We start from the raw sequence: 16,713 nt of genomic DNA on the forward strand, positions 1-16,713 counted from the left end.
CTAAACATAGGTTTATGAACAAATTCATTACGAAATCAAACCAGAAGATATACAGTTTATCCTATTAAAAAAACTCTGAATAATTTCCTTACAAATTTAAAATCACAAGGCATAGTTTACCCTATCCTAAAATAATGGTTTCTGAACAAAATCTTTAAGAACTTAGAACCTAAAGATATATATTTTATCCTATCCCCCCCCCAAAAAAAACGGAACAAATTCATTACAAAATCAAAACCAGAAGATATACAGTTTATCCTATTCCCCCCCCCCCCACAAAAAAAGGAAAATCTGAACAATTTCCTTACAAAATCAAAATCACAAAATATAGTTTATCCTATCCCAAAATAATGGTTTCTGAATAAATTCCTTACGATATCAATACCTAAAGATATACATTTTATCCTATCCCCCCCAAAAAAAAAAAAAAAAAACTGAACAAATTCCTTACGAAATCAAAACCATAAGATATATAGTTTATCCTTTTCAAAAAAAAAAAAATATTTCTGAAAAAAAATCCTTATGAAATCTTAACCATGGGATATACATTTTATCCTATTTTAAAAATAGATTTTTTTTTTCAAATAAATTCCTTACAAAACCAAGAGCAAAAGATATACAGTTTATCCTATTCTAAAAATGGTTTCTGAACAAATACCTTACGAAATCTAAACCATAAAATATACAGTTTATCATATTAAGAAAAAAAGAAATTCTGAACAATTTCCCTAAGAAATCAAAACCAGAAGATATACAGTTTATCCAATTCCAAAATATGGTTTCAGAAAACATTCCTTATGAAATCAAAACGAAAAGATATACAGTTTATTCTATTTAAAAATGGTTTCTGAATAAATTCCTTACGAAATCAAAACCAGATGATATACATTATGAACTAGTCTAAAAATTGGTTTCTGAATAATTTCTTTACAAAATCAAAATCAGAAGATATGTAGTTATTCCTATCCCCAAAAAATTATTTCTGAACAAATTCCTTACGAAATCAAAAGAAGATATATATTACACCCTAGTTTAAATATTGGTTTCTGCACAATTTCCTTATGAAATCAAAATCAGAAGATATACAAGTTGTCCTATCCAAAAAAATGGTTTCTAAACAAATTCCCTACAAAATCAAAACCATAAGATATACAGTATGTACTAGTGTAAATATTGATTTCTGAACAATTACCTTACGAAATCAAAAGCAGAAGATATAGATTATCATATCCACAAAAAAAAGGCTTTCTGAACAAATTCCTTGCGAAATCAAAACCATAAGATTTCCGTCCTATTAAAATGGTTTCTGGACAAATTCCTTACGAAATCAAAATCATAAGATATACAGTTTATCCTATTCCAGATGGTTTCTGAACAAATTCCTCAATAACTCAAAACTAAAAGATATACATTGTGCCCTCCTCTAAATACTAAGCTCTGAAAAATTTCCTTACGAAATCAAAACCAGAAGATAATACACATGAAGCCCTAGTCTAAATATTGGTTACTGAAGAAATTCCTTACGAAATGAAAACCAGAAGATATACAATATGCCCTATTCTAAATATTGGTTTCTGAACATATACCTTGTGAAATCAAAACCAGAAGACAAATTATACCTTACTCTAAACATTGGTTTCTGAAGAAATTCCTTACGAAATAAAAACCCCGGAGATATACATTCCGACCTAGCCTAAATATTGGTTTCTGAACAAATTCCGTACGAAATCAATACCAGAAAATATACATTATGCCCTAGTCTAAATATTGGTTTCTGAACAAATTCCTTACGAAATAAAAACCCCGGAGATATACATTCCGGCCTAGCCTAAATATTGGTTTCTGAACAAATTCCGTACGAAATCAATACCAGAAAATATACATTATGCCCTGGTCTAAATATTGGTTTCTGAACAAATTCCTTACGAAATAAAAACCCCGGAGATATACATTCCGGCCTAGCCTAAATATTGGTTTCTGAACAAATTCCGTACGAAATCAATACCAGAAAATATACATTATGCCCTAGTCTAAATATTGGTTTCTGAACAAATTCCTTACGAAATAAAAACCAGATGACATACATTATGGCCTAGTTAAAATGTTGGTTTCTGAAGAAATTCCATACAAAATCAAAACCAAAAAATATACATTATGCCCAACTCTAAATATTGGTTTCTGAGCAAATTCATTACGAAATCAAAACCAAAAGATATACATTATATCATAGTCTAAATATTTGTATTTGAACAAATTCCTTACGAAATCAAAACCAGGTGACATACATTATGACCTGGTCTAAATATTGGTTTCTGAACAGTTTCCTTACGAAATCAAAACCAGAAGATAATACACATGAAGCCCTAGTCTAAATACTGGTTTCTGAACAAATTCCTTACGAAATCAAAACCAGATGACATACATTAGGTCCTTGTCTAAATATTGGTTTCTGAACAATTTCCTCACGAAATCAAAACTAGAAGATATATTCATTACGGCCTAGTCTAAATATTGGTTTCTGAGCAAATTCATTACGAAATCAAAACCAGAAGATATACGGCTTATCCTATTCCAAATACATGGTTTTTGAATACATTACTTACGAAAAAAAAAGCATTAGATATACATTATGTCTTAGTCTAAATGTTGATTTATGAAATATTTCCTTATGAAATCAAAACCAGAATATAAACAGTTGATTATATCCCCCCAAAATTGGCTTCTAAGCAAAATCCTTGCGAAATCAAAACGATGAGTTATGCATTATATCCTATTCTAAATACTGATTTCTGAACAAATTCCTTACGAAATCAAAAATGTAAGATTTACAGTTTAACCTATTAAAAAAATCAGAAAAATTTCCTTATGAAATCAAAATCAGAAGATTTACAGTTTATCCTATTCCAAAAAAAGTGTTTCTGACCAAATTCCTTTCGAAATAGAAACCATAGGATATACAGTTTATCCTATTCTAAAAACCGGTTTATGAAAAATTCCTCAGGAAATCTAAGCCATAGGATACACAGTTTCTCCCATAGCAAAAATAAATGGTTAATGAACAAATTCCATACGAAATTAAAACTAGAAGATATACATTATGCCTTAGTTTAAATATTGGTTTCTGAACAAATTCCTTACGAAATCAAAACCTGAAAATATAGAGTTTATTCTGTTCCATAACTGGTTTCTGAACAAATTCTTAACGAAATCAAAACCAGAAAATATAGTTTATTCTATTCCATAACTGGTTTCTGAACAAATTCTTAACGAAATCAAAACCAGAAGGTATAGAGTTTATTCTATTCCATAACTGGCTTCTGAACAAATTCCTAACGAAATCAAAACCAGAAGGTATAGAGTTTATTCTACTCCATAACTGGTTTCTGAACAAATTCCTTGCGAAATCAAAACCAGAAGATATAGAGTTTATTCTATTCCATAACTGGTTTCTGAACAAATTCTCTAAGAAATTAAAACCAGAATTGTTTCTGATCTAATTCCTTCAGATATCATAAACAGAATGTAAACAGTTTATACTATTCTAAAAAAAAATGGTTTCTCGGCATATTACTTACAAAATCGAAACCAGAAAATATAGTTTATCCTATTCCAAAAACAGGTTTCTGAACAAATTCCTTACCAAATGAAATCCATAAGATATATAATTTATCCTATTCTAAAACTGGTTTCTTAACATATTTATGAAATCCAAACTAGAAAATATAAAGTTTACTCTATTCCAAAAAAAAAAAAAAATGTTTCTGATCATATTCCTTCCGAAAACAGGTTTCTTAACATATTCTTTACAAAATCGAAACCAAAAGATATACAGTTTATCCTACTGCGAATAAATTGTTTCAGAACAAATTCCCTATGAATTTGATGATATACAGTTTATCGTAATCCAAAAATGGTGTCTGAACAAATTCATTGCTAGATCAAAATCAGATATAGGCCTAGTTTATCATATTCCAAAAAAAAAAAAAAAATGGTTTATGCACAAATTCCTTGCGAAATCAAAACCATAAGATCTCTGTCCTATTAAAATAGTTTCTGAACAAATTCCTTACGAAATTAAAATCATAAGATATACAGTTTATCCTAATCCAAAAATTGTTTAGGAATAAATTCCTTGCGAAATCAAAAGCAGAAGATATAATTTATCCTATTCCATAAATGGTTTCTGAACAAATTCCTTGCGAAATCAAATGCAGATATACAGGTTATCATATTCTAAAATAAAAGTTTTATGCACAAATTCCATACGAAATCAAAACCATAGCTATACATTATGCCCTTTTCCTTATGAACAAATTCATTGCGAAATCAAAACCATAAGATCTCTGTCCTATTAAAATAGTTTCTGAACAAATTCCTTACGAAATCAAAATCATAAGATATACAGTTTATCCTAATCCAAAAATGATTTATGAATAAATTCCTTGCGAAATCAAAAGCAGAAGATATAATTTATCCTATTCCAAAAATGGTTTCTGAACAAATTCTTAACGAAATCAAAACCAGAAGGTATAGAGTTTATTCTATTCCATAACTGGCTTCTGAACAAATTCCTAACGAAATCAAAACCAGAAGGTATAGAGTTTATTCTACTCCATAACTGGTTTGTGAACAAATTCCTTGCGAAATCAAAACCAGAAGATATAGAGTTTATTCTATTCCATAACTGGTTTCTGAACAAATTCTCTAAGAAATTAAAACCAGAATTGTTTCTGATCTAATTCCTTCAGATATCATAAACAGAATGTAAACAGTTTATACTATTCTAAAAAAAAATGGTTTCTCGGCATATTACTTACAAAATCGAAACCAGAAAATATAGTTTATCCTATTCCAAAAACAGGTTTCTGAACAAATTCCTTACCAAATGAAATCCATAAGATATATAATTTATCCTATTCTAAAACTGGTTTCTTAACATATTTATGAAATCCAAACTAGAAAATATAAAGTTTACTCTATTCCAAAAAAAAAAAAAAAATGTTTCTGATCATATTCCTTCCGAAAACAGGTTTCTTAACATATTCTTTACAAAATCGAAACCAAAAGATATACAGTTTATCCTACTGCGAATAAATTGTTTCAGAACAAATTCCCTATGAATTTGATGATATACAGTTTATCGTAATCCAAAAATGGTGTCTGAACAAATTCATTGCTAGATCAAAATCAGATATAGGCCTAGTTTATCATATTCCAAAAAAAAAAAAAAAAATGGTTTATGCACAAATTCCTTGCGAAATCAAAACCATAAGATCTCTGTCCTATTAAAATAGTTTCTGAACAAATTCCTTACGAAATTAAAATCATAAGATATACAGTTTATCCTAATCCAAAAATTGTTTAGGAATAAATTCCTTGCGAAATCAAAAGCAGAAGATATAATTTATCCTATTCCATAAATGGTTTCTGAACAAATTCCTTGCGAAATCAAATGCAGATATACAGGTTATCATATTCTAAAATAAAAGTTTTATGCACAAATTCCATACGAAATCAAAACCATAGCTATACATTATGCCCTTTTCCTTATGAACAAATTCATTGCGAAATCAAAACCATAAGATCTCTGTCCTATTAAAATAGTTTCTGAACAAATTCCTTACGAAATCAAAATCATAAGATATACAGTTTATCCTAATCCAAAAATGATTTATGAATAAATTCCTTGCGAAATCAAAAGCAGAAGATATAATTTATCCTATTCCAAAAATGGTTTCTGAACAAATTCCTTGCGAAATCAAAAGCAGACATACAGGTTATCATATTGTAAAAAAAAAAGTTTTATGCACAAATTCCATACGAAATCAAAACCATAGCTATACATTATGCCCTTTTCCTTATGAACAAATTCCTTGCGAAATCAAAACCATAAGAGCTCTGTCCTACTAAAATGGTTTCTGAACAATTTCCTTACGAAATCAAAATCATAAGATATACAGTTTATCCTAATCCAAAAATGATTTATGAATCAATTCCTTGCGAAATCAAAAGCAGAAGATATAATTTATCCTATTCCAAAGATGGTTTCTGAACAAATTCCTTGCGATATCAAAAGCAGACATACAGGTTATCATATTCCAAAAAAAAAAAAGGTTTTATGCACAAATTCCATACGAAATCAAAACCATGGCTATACAGTATGCCCTTTTCCTTATGAACAGATTCTTTACGAAATCAAAACCATAAGATTTATGTCCTATTAAATGATTCCTAAACAAATTCCTTACGAAAGCAAAATAACAAGATCTCGATTCTACTAAAAAAAAAAAAAAAAAAAAAAAAAAAAAAAAAAAAAAAAAAAAAAAAAAAAAAACTGTAGTGGAACGTTGGTAGATCTCAGGTTTACTAGAATAAAAATAGTTACTTTGGATGAGATCTAGCTCCTAGACTGGGAAATTCATTTCTGAAAAAAAATAATAATAAATATATACGAAATGAAACTAACGAAAATAAAATCATGGTTCTGCTCACAGAAATTAATTACGGAACAAGTTCTTTACGAATTAAAGAAAAATAATAAAATCTCAACCACACTAATAAAAAGTCGTTACTGAATAAATTCTCAACGAAATCCAAATAATAATTTGGTTCTATTCATAAAATTTGTGGTCTGAATTGTCCTTACTAAATCAAATAAATACGACCTTGGTCTTCCTCCAAATAATCCTTACTGAAATAATTCCACACAAATAAAAAATCATAAGATATCGGTTAAATTCAAAAACATTAATTACTGAACAAATTCACCAAGATATGAAAATCATATGATTTCGGCCCCACTCAAAAAAAAAAAAAAAAAAAAAAAAAACTGGTTAAAGGTATAGAATTACTTACGAAATCAAAATGAAATATCAGTCCAGCTCAAATGATATTCCTTACAGTACAAATTCATTAGGAAGTCCAAATGATATCTCAGTTCTACTCCACAGATCTCATTACTATCTTTACGATTACTAAGTGCTAAAGGATCTCATAACATCTTCGCTCCAAAAACTGCATATTTTTTTTCACTTTGAGTAACTGCTTTATAAAATAAGTTGCTGTATTAATAAGATAAAATATAAATAGATTTTATACATAGTATTAGATATTTCCTTTCACATTCACCTTTGAACCCATCTTTTCTTTTTTCTTTTTTTGTATTAAATAGCCTTTGGTCTCTAATAGCGTATTTTCTTTGAGTAACTGCTTTATAAAATATGTTGCTTTATTAATAAGATAAAATAAAATAGATTTTATACATACTATTAGATATTTCCTTTCACATTCACCTTTGAACTCATCTTTTCTTTTTTTGTATTAAATAGCCATTGGTCTCTGATACTTTCTTTAAAAAAAAAAAGTATTTTCCATAACAATTACTCTTTGATTCTTGTTAAGATTTCCATATATAATTTCCCTGTGACTTTAACGATTTTCCTTTAAATAATTGTTTGTATTAAAATTTTCACTGGGGATTTTTGTTTGACCTTTAAATTCTTATAGATTACAAACCTTTGACCTTAAGGCCTTGAACCTTCCAAAACCTTACCTTTAACTGCCCTTGATGCTTACCCTTTGGTTCTTGTTGTAATATTTCGAACCTTAAATTTCTTAATAATGCAATCCTTTGATCCTTATATTTCTCAGCAATTCAAACCGGTTGTCCTTTGAATTTCTTAGTCAACGCAGCTCCCTGACATTTAAAATTCTCAGGAATTTAAACTCTTTGGCTTTAAATTTCTTAGGAATTTAAACTCTTTGGCCTTTAAATTTCTTAGGAATTTAAACTCTTTAGCTTTAAATTTCTTAGGAATTTAAAATCTTTGGCCTTTAAATTTCTTAGGACTTTAAACTATGGCCTTTAAATTTCTTAGGAATTTAAACTCTTTAGCCTTTAAATTTCTTAGGAATTTAAACTCTTTGGCCTTTAAATTTCTTAGGAATTTGACCTCTTTGGCCTTTAAATTTCTTAGGAATTTAAAGTCTTTGGCCTTTAAATTTCTTAGGACTTTAAACTTTGGCCTTTTAATTTCTTAGGAATTTAAAGTATTTGGCCTTTAAATTTCTTAGGAATTTAAAGTCTTTGGCCTTTAAATTTCTTAGGAATTTAAACTCTTTGGCCTTTAAATTTCTTAGTCAATTCAGTTCTTTAACCCTTAAATTTTTGGGTAATTTCAACCCTTTGACCCTTAAATTTCTTAGCAATTCAAACCGTTTGTACTTTAAATTTTTAGTCAATGCAGCTCCTGGACCTTTAAATGTCTTAGTCAATCCAGTTGTTTAACCCTTACATTTCTTAGTAATTTTAACCCTTTGATCCCAAAATTTCTTAGTAATTTCAACCATTTGATCCCCAAATTTCTTAGTTATTTCAACCCTTTGATCCTTACATTTCTTAGTAATTTCAACCCTTTGACCCTTAAATTTCTTAGTAATTTCAATGCTTTGGTCCTTAAATCTTGTTAGAAATTCTAGCCATTTGACCTTAAATTTTCTTTAATAAATTTAACCCTTTGACATATTAGTTCCTTAGCCATTCGAACCATTTGACTCTCAAATCTGGAATATATCAGTAATTCCAACTCTTAATTTCTAATACTATGACTCTTGAACCATTTGACCCTTAAATTTATAAGTAATTTCAACTCTTTAACCCTTGAATTTCACAGTATTCCAATCATCGGACCCTTAAGTTTCTTAAAAATTCCAAGTCTTTAGCCCATGGACCTATAGTAGATCTTTCACATTCCTTTAAAGACTATTTTTTCATGTCTCTTGTTAAAATGTTCATTTATGACCTCCACATAACCTGTCAAACTCTTCCTAATTCCTGCCCTTTGGCCCTTGTTCAAATTTCAATAATAGCTATCCTTTGCCCCTCTAAATTATCATCATTTACTATCAGACGCTTACACCTTGAAATTCCCAAGAAATTATATTAAACTTGAGCTTTGACGTGTTAAGTAATAGTTATTGTTTGAATATATAAATTCTCATGCATAAAAACCTTTGTCATTTAGACCTTAACTTGCTGTAAGGTCTATCTTCATTTCTCATTAATGCTCGCCCTTTGTCCCTTGGTTAATACTTATACGTAAATCTCACTGTGTCCTTAAAATTCTCATCTACCACCGCAAATTGACCTTTGTACCTTCAAAACCTTTATAAAGGTACACTCTTGAGATTGGTAAGCTACAATATTCTAATATCACCAACAAAATATGAAAGATAATCCGCCATGAACATTGTTATGCTCGGCAGAACATCAGATATCCTTAGAAGTTACCAAACGAAACAGGATGCAAATAAGTTTAAAATTAGAAGCAAATTATTACTTCCATGATGTGTTTCAGGCAGTGAACTAATGCTTGTCTTGATGCATCAGAGAGAGAGAGAGAGAGAGAGAGAGAGAGAGAGAGAGAGAGAGAGAGAGAGAGAGAGAGAGAGAGAGAGAGCCTGGGGATACAAGCGGTGCAACACAGAAACTCATTTCAGTTGTAAATGTAAGGGAAGAAATGCTTACATGTATACTCACAGACTCAGAACAGAAACAAAAAGAGGAGAGAGAGAGAGAGAGAGAGAGAGAGAGAGAGAGAGAGAGAGAGAGAGAGACGCTCCCTGGACCACAGGCTAGACTGGTGGGCGGTGCGGCCGATAGTTTAAATAAAGAATATATTGAAAAATTTACTGACTAATAAAAGCAAAGTGTACTAATAAAAATCTTTAAAAAATATATAAATATATAAGAATGGAAGATAATTATGAATGATAAATAATTCGAATGTCTAAAGATATGAGAAGTAAAAGAAAGAAAATATGGAAACTATGCTTTAATTTGGTTACGAGAAGACTTGCTTAAAAAAAATCATTGGTCGTTTGACAAACTCCAAGCCTACGACACCATGGATTCAATTCTTTATCTACGAGTGAGTTCTTTACTGCCAAAAAGGATTAAGCTGGCATTTTATTCTCTTATCCTCACACATTTATCACAGCAATCCAAAGAAATACAGCAGGATATTTCTTAGACTTTGCCACATGTAAATTCTTTCCAGTCAACTTTAATGCCTTTTAAAAGTCTCTTGAGATCCATTTCATTAAATATATAATTCGTAATAGAGAAAATATCAACGTCCAAATAGGAGCAGAAAAAAATGTATTAAAAAAAAATTTGAACATTTCTAATAAGGCTGTGAGAGATCCATTCCATTAGAAAAAAAAAAAGGATAAATTTCATTCGAAAACCAGACGTCACCACTATCAGCCACTGGACAGGCGGGAGAGCAAGAAAGCGTGGGCAAAGGAATGACAAAGGAAACCAGGCATGAGAAGAGAGAGAGAGAGAGAGAGAGAGAGAGAGAGAGAGAGAGAGAGAGAGAGAGAGAGAGAGAATAATTTTCATGTCGACATGACTACCACATAAAATAGGCAACTATTTATGAGGAAGTCGGAATTGAATATATGCTCGTAGACTGTAAATGATGATGTAGGTACCAAATTAGGAAAATGTGGTGAAATAAAGTGTATGATTGTATATACGTACTGTGTATATATGTATATATATATATATATATATATATATATATATATATATATATATATATATATATATATATATACATATATAAACATACATATACTCTATATATATATATATATATATATATATATATATATATATATATATATATATATATATATATATATATATATACATATATATATATATACTATATATATATATATATATATATATATATATATATATATATATATATATATTTATATATGATACCATATATATATATATATATATATATATATATATATATACATATATATATATATATATACATATATATATATATATATATATATATATATATATATATATATATATATATATATTCATCCAGATTTTTCTCAAAGAATTAAAAGCCAATGTTCTCCAACTTGTACATAATATACTTACGAACGTAAAGACTACATACTGCAAGTGAACTGACGAACGGCCGAGTAATCATACACCTGACATACACCTCTTTCAATACTTACTTCACCTCTCTTCACTGTCACCGAATACAAGGACTCTCTACTAAGACTGAATACAAAAAAAAAATCTATGAAAGCTTTGCAGGATAACTCCTCATCGTATCAATAAAAATTAATGAGCAGTCTGTCCTATATTGTAATATAATAAATAAAAAAAGTCACTTTGTTCTTTGACGAAACTGTGAAGCACATGAATAGTCAGTTTTTTTGAGGTTACTGAAATTCGTATAAATACAATAACGCCTGACTAAAGATGAAAGCATGAATGAAAAATAACTCTATGGCCATTTTAATAAGCAAAGGGTAAACTAGACCAAGTTGAAAAGTTCTTGTTGTTACTAGTAAGTAAATTAAAGGTTTTTTTAAAAAAAAAAAGTAAAATAGGAGGACACGTCGCCTGACTTTCGCCTCCCTCCGACTAGTTGGTTTAGCCACTCACAGACACTGCCCGAACGACGACGTCTAACACCTACGATAGCCGGCACTGTACTGAGGAGTCGGTCCCGTCCCCTCGTCCCTCACCCCTTGCCTGGCCCTCGCTCTCTTTCCCTCTCTCTCTCTCTCTCTCTCAGCTCCCCCTTACTCCTCTCTCTCTCTCTCTCTCTCTCTCTCTCTCTCTCTCTCTCTCTCTCTCTCTCTCTCTCTCTCTCTCTCTCATGACGCGACTATCATTCGCCGTACACTTTCTCTGTCTATTACTTACCGCGACCCCTTTCCCGTCTACGGTCTTGCTAAATGTTTCCTGACCAACTCTCTCTCTCATCTTTTTTTTTTCTACTGCCCTGGACTCGTTCACTGCAGATTTACCTGTCAGTGTCGCCCAGACACTTCAACTAATCGTTTTTCCAGGTATCTTGCAACCAGCTCATCTGCATGATGTACATTGATCCGTCAACTTTACTCTTTTTTTTTTTTTTTTTTTTTTTCTTTTTTTACAAGACGGTGGATCTACTTCAGAAATTCGTAAACAGTAACAAAATGTTAGAAGGAAAAAAGGTCTGTGTTGATAATCAAAAATTTGAATACTTAATACTTTCATAATAATAATAATAATAATAATAATAAGTAATAATTATTATCATTATTACTAGCTAAGCTAAACCCTAGTTGTAAAAGCAGGATGATATAAGCCCAAGGACCCCAACAGGAAAAAATAGCCCAGTGAGGATAGGTAATACGAAAATAAAAACACTACAAGAAAAGCAATGAAAAATAAAAAATAAATATTTTAAGAGCAGTAACAACATTAAACTGAATCTTTCAGACGTAATCTATTAAGACTTCCAAAAAAAAAAGAAAAAAAAAACAGTAAGAGAAATATGATAGAATAGTGTGCCTGAGTGTACCCTAAAGCAGGAAAGCTCTATTATCATTATTATTATTATTTCCTAGGTTACAACCCTAGTTGGCAAAGCACGATGCTATGTCCATGGGCTCCAACAGGGAAAATGGCCCAGTGAGGAAATGAAACAAGGAAAAATAAAATATTTTAAGAACAGTAACAATATTAAAATAAATATTTCCTATATAAACTATATAAACTTTAACAAACAAAAATAGGAAGAGAAATTAGATAGAATAGTGTGCCTGAGTGTACCCTCAAACAAGAGAACTCTAACCCAAGACAGAGGAAGACCATGGTACAAAGGTTATGGCACTACCCAAGACTAGAGAACAATGGTTTGATTTTGGAGTGTCCTTTACCTAGAAGAGCTGCTTACCATAGCTAAAGAGTCTCTTCTACCTTTACCAAGAGGAAAGTAGCCATTGAACAATTACAGTGCAGTAGTTAACCCCTTGGGTGAGGATGAATTGTTTGGTAACCTCAGTGATGTCAAGTGTATGAAGACATAGGAGACTTTGTAAAGAATAGGCCAGACTATTCGGTGTATGTGTAGGCAAAGGGAAAGAACCGTAACCAGATGGAAGGATCCACTGTAGTACTGTCTGACCAGTCAAAGGACCCCATAACTCTCTAGCGGTAGTATCTCAACGGGCGGCTAGTGACCTGGCCAACCTACTACCTATCCCAAGACAGTGAAAGACAATGGCACAGAGGCTATGATACTACCCAAAACTATAGAACAATGGTTTGATTTTGGAGTATCCTTCTAAAAGATCAGCTTAGCTGAGTCTCTTCTACCCTTACCAAGAGGAAAGTGGCCACTGAACAATCACAATGCACTAGTTAACCCCTTGAGCAAAGAATTGTTTGGTAATCTCAGTGTTGTCAGGTGTCTGAAGACAGAGGAGAATGTGTAAAGAATAGGCCAGACTATACGGTGTATATGTAGGAAAAGGGGAAAATGAACCGTAACCAGATACAGTGATCCAATGCAGTCTTGCCTGGCCATTCAAAGGTTCCAATAACACTCTAGCGGTAGTATAATAATAATAATAATAATAATAATAAAAGTTGTACATTAAAAATGATTAGCGCATTGTCAGTAACTGTATGACTGATAGAATATCAAATGGAATGTCAATTAACAATGTGCTATTTCTCGCAAATATTTTACAATGATAAACATGGTAACTTGTTCTGAAATCATTATTATATATTCTAAATAACTACTACTGTGATTTTCGTATGTGAAAGTTGCCCTTTTTTGCAAATCCTATTTGCAATAATAATAATAATAATAATAATAATAATAATAATAATAATAATAATAATAATAATAATTATTATTATCATTATTATTATTATTATTATTATTATTATTATTATTATTATTATTAATGATGATAATAAAAAAACTATTATAACAATAATAATAATAATAATAATAATAATAATAAAATTATAAATAATAATGATAAAAATGATAACTATAATAATGATTATCACTATAATCATTAAAAATGATAATAATAATAATAATAATAATAATAATAATAATAATAATAATAATAATAATTATCACTATAATCATTTATAATAATAATAATAATAATAATAATAATAATAATAATAATGATAATAATAATAAAATTAATAATAATAATAATAATAATAATAATAATAATAATAATAATAATGATGATGAAGAAGAAAAGAAGAAGAAGAATTGGCCAGTAACGAAATATGGCAATGGCTACTAACATGTTAAAGAAGAAGAATTGTGAATGATATGGTATCAATCAGCCTGCTCGTGAAATATGTCCCTTTCCCAGTTACTGTCGGATTGCAGTAATGAAGAGAAAAGACTAATGACAAATATAGAAAAAAATTTCATTTCAAAATTAACGCCCCTGGGGCAGCAATTAATTTCAATAAAACGTGTTTAAAATAGGGTCTACTCCCGAAATAATAATAATAATAATAATAATAATAATAATAATAATAATAATAATAATAATAATAATAATAATAATAATAATAATAATAATAATAATAATAATAGTTACAATGATAATATTAATGATAAATTATTATTATATCATTATTATTATTATTATTATCTTTATTATATTATTAATAATAATAATAATAATAATAATAATAATAATAAATAAATAACTATTATTATTATATTAATAATACTAATAATAAACAATTATTATTATTATTAAATTAATAATAATAATAATAATAATAATAATAATAATAATAATAATAATAATAATAATAATAATTCACGTGCGAGTCACACACTCAGTCGAGTCTAGCATTTCTCGGTAAAACCATTGAAATATAAACACTTAAAAATTCCAATCTCACTATCACACCTTGAAAGACATCTAGAGTAATTGAGGAAATTAATCAATCTTATATATATATTTTTTTTTTATTTAGAATTCTTTGTTTGCTATATATATTCGATCAAATTTCTGTAACAAATTCCAAATTTTTACTGACATTTTCAAATTGAGTAATTTAGATATCATCATATTTCGGTCATAATTACCGTTAATTACTATATTCAATTAGCATAATTATCACCAATTTACACCAACCTAAAGACTGAATATAGATATTTTCATGTTGAACTGTTACAATGATCCACTTTGCACAAATACAAAGACCGAGTGCAAATATTACCATTTTTTCCGTCGTTTTTCTTCTCTGGCAAAATTTGAGGATTAATGGACATACATATCATAATGTTTTGTCCTTGCAAATTCTAATGTACTATTATTTAATTAATGCAATTATATATATCCCCATATTCTAGGGTTATAATTTTCCGAGTTTCACTATAATATTTCTTCACAAGTTCTCATTTTACGAGAATAATTAAAACTGAGCAAGCAGATTAAAATTAGTTTTCATCAAAGTTTCCTTCAGAAATTTATTAAAATTTCAAGGATTACTAACTAAAGGGATTAATACTGAGTTCGTATTTTTTTCGCACAGCTATTTTTACAGCAAAGTATTAACAATTAAATTTTACCAAAGCCTTTTCCTTCATATGATTTTTTTTTTTTTTGTAAAGTAAAACTACAGTTTGTATGGGGTGAATTTGTAGTCTTCCAAAATATATTTCGAAATCAAATATGTTTTCTTTTAAGTTTCATCGACATAATACACTATTAAAAATGTATCGTTAATTCAAGAATACATCTTACGTTCAAGTTCTACAATACGATCTATCAAGCAAGAGCTAGTATAAGAAAAATCTTAATATCACAAAAATGCATTTTATCTCTCATTTCACACCTTAACAAAATGCTCAATTACGGGGTTAGAAATATATAACCACCAATGCGGAGAGAGAGAGAGAGAGAGAGAGAGAGAGAGAGAGAGAGAGAGAGAGAGAGAGAGAGAGAGAGAGAGACATACAGCTTTAAGAAAAAATAATAAATAAAGTTATGCATTTTGGTATTTTCGTTTGCCGGACTGCACTCGCTCCTGAGATTACCAAGATCTTCCTCGGGGCTTCTATTGAGCTATGCATAGAATCTCGCTCTATGTTTCTCATGGAGACTATTTCAATGGCGACTGGGAATATTCCCGTTAATTCAATGGAATTTCAGTCATCATTAATTTCAAGTTCATGTGAAAAGCCAGGTCATAGTAACAGGTATCTACAAGGTAAAACCTAGGTCATATTAACAAGTAGCTACAAGGTAAAAGTTAGGTCATATTACCAAGTATCTACAAGGGAGAAACTGGGTCATAAACCAATTAGTTACTAGTTAAAAGCTAGGTCATACTAACAAATAACTACAAGGTAAAAGCTAGGTCATATTAACAAACAGCTACAAGGTAAAAGCTAGGTCATATTAACAGGTAGCTACACGGCAAAAGTCAAGTTATATTAACAAGTAGCTACAAGGTGAAAGCCAGGTCATATTAACAGGTAGCTAAAGGGAAAAGTCTGGTCATATTAACAAGAAGCTGTAAGGTCAAAGCCAGGCCATATTAACAAGTAGCTACAAAGTCAAATCAAGGTCATATTGACTAGTAGCTAATGGTCAAAGTCTGGTCATATTAACAAGTAGCTACAAGAACAAAGCTAGGTAATATTAACAGGTAACTACAAGGTCAAATCCAGGTCATATTAACAGGTAGCTACAGGTAAGTCTGGTCATATTAACAAGTAGATACGAGGTCAAAGTCAGGTCATATTAACAAGCAGCTACAGGATGAGAGCCAGGTCATATTAACAAGTAACTAAAAGGGTAAAAGCTAGGTTATATTAACAAGTAGCT

At 29.7% G+C, this 16,713-nt stretch overlaps 1 protein-coding gene across 3 annotated transcripts in view; it reads right to left on the reverse strand.

Annotated features, from left to right (window-relative positions):
- Positions 1–16,713, reverse strand: part of LOC137647265 (uncharacterized) — a 482,594-nt gene that overhangs the window by 456,499 nt on the left and 9,382 nt on the right. For 2 of the 3 annotated variants that reach the window (XM_068380661.1, XM_068380658.1), the window contains exon 1: positions 11,495–11,536. The exons of the other annotated variant lie outside the window; for it this stretch is intronic. The gene's annotated coding sequence lies outside the window, so the exon portion shown is untranslated. Of the gene's footprint in view, positions 1–11,494; positions 11,537–16,713 lie in introns of those variants that run through there. 3 annotated transcript variants of the gene reach the window in all.

Source organism: Palaemon carinicauda, chromosome 9, assembly GCF_036898095.1.
Source record: "Palaemon carinicauda isolate YSFRI2023 chromosome 9, ASM3689809v2, whole genome shotgun sequence".
Taxonomy (NCBI): Eukaryota; Metazoa; Arthropoda; class Malacostraca; order Decapoda; family Palaemonidae; genus Palaemon; species Palaemon carinicauda.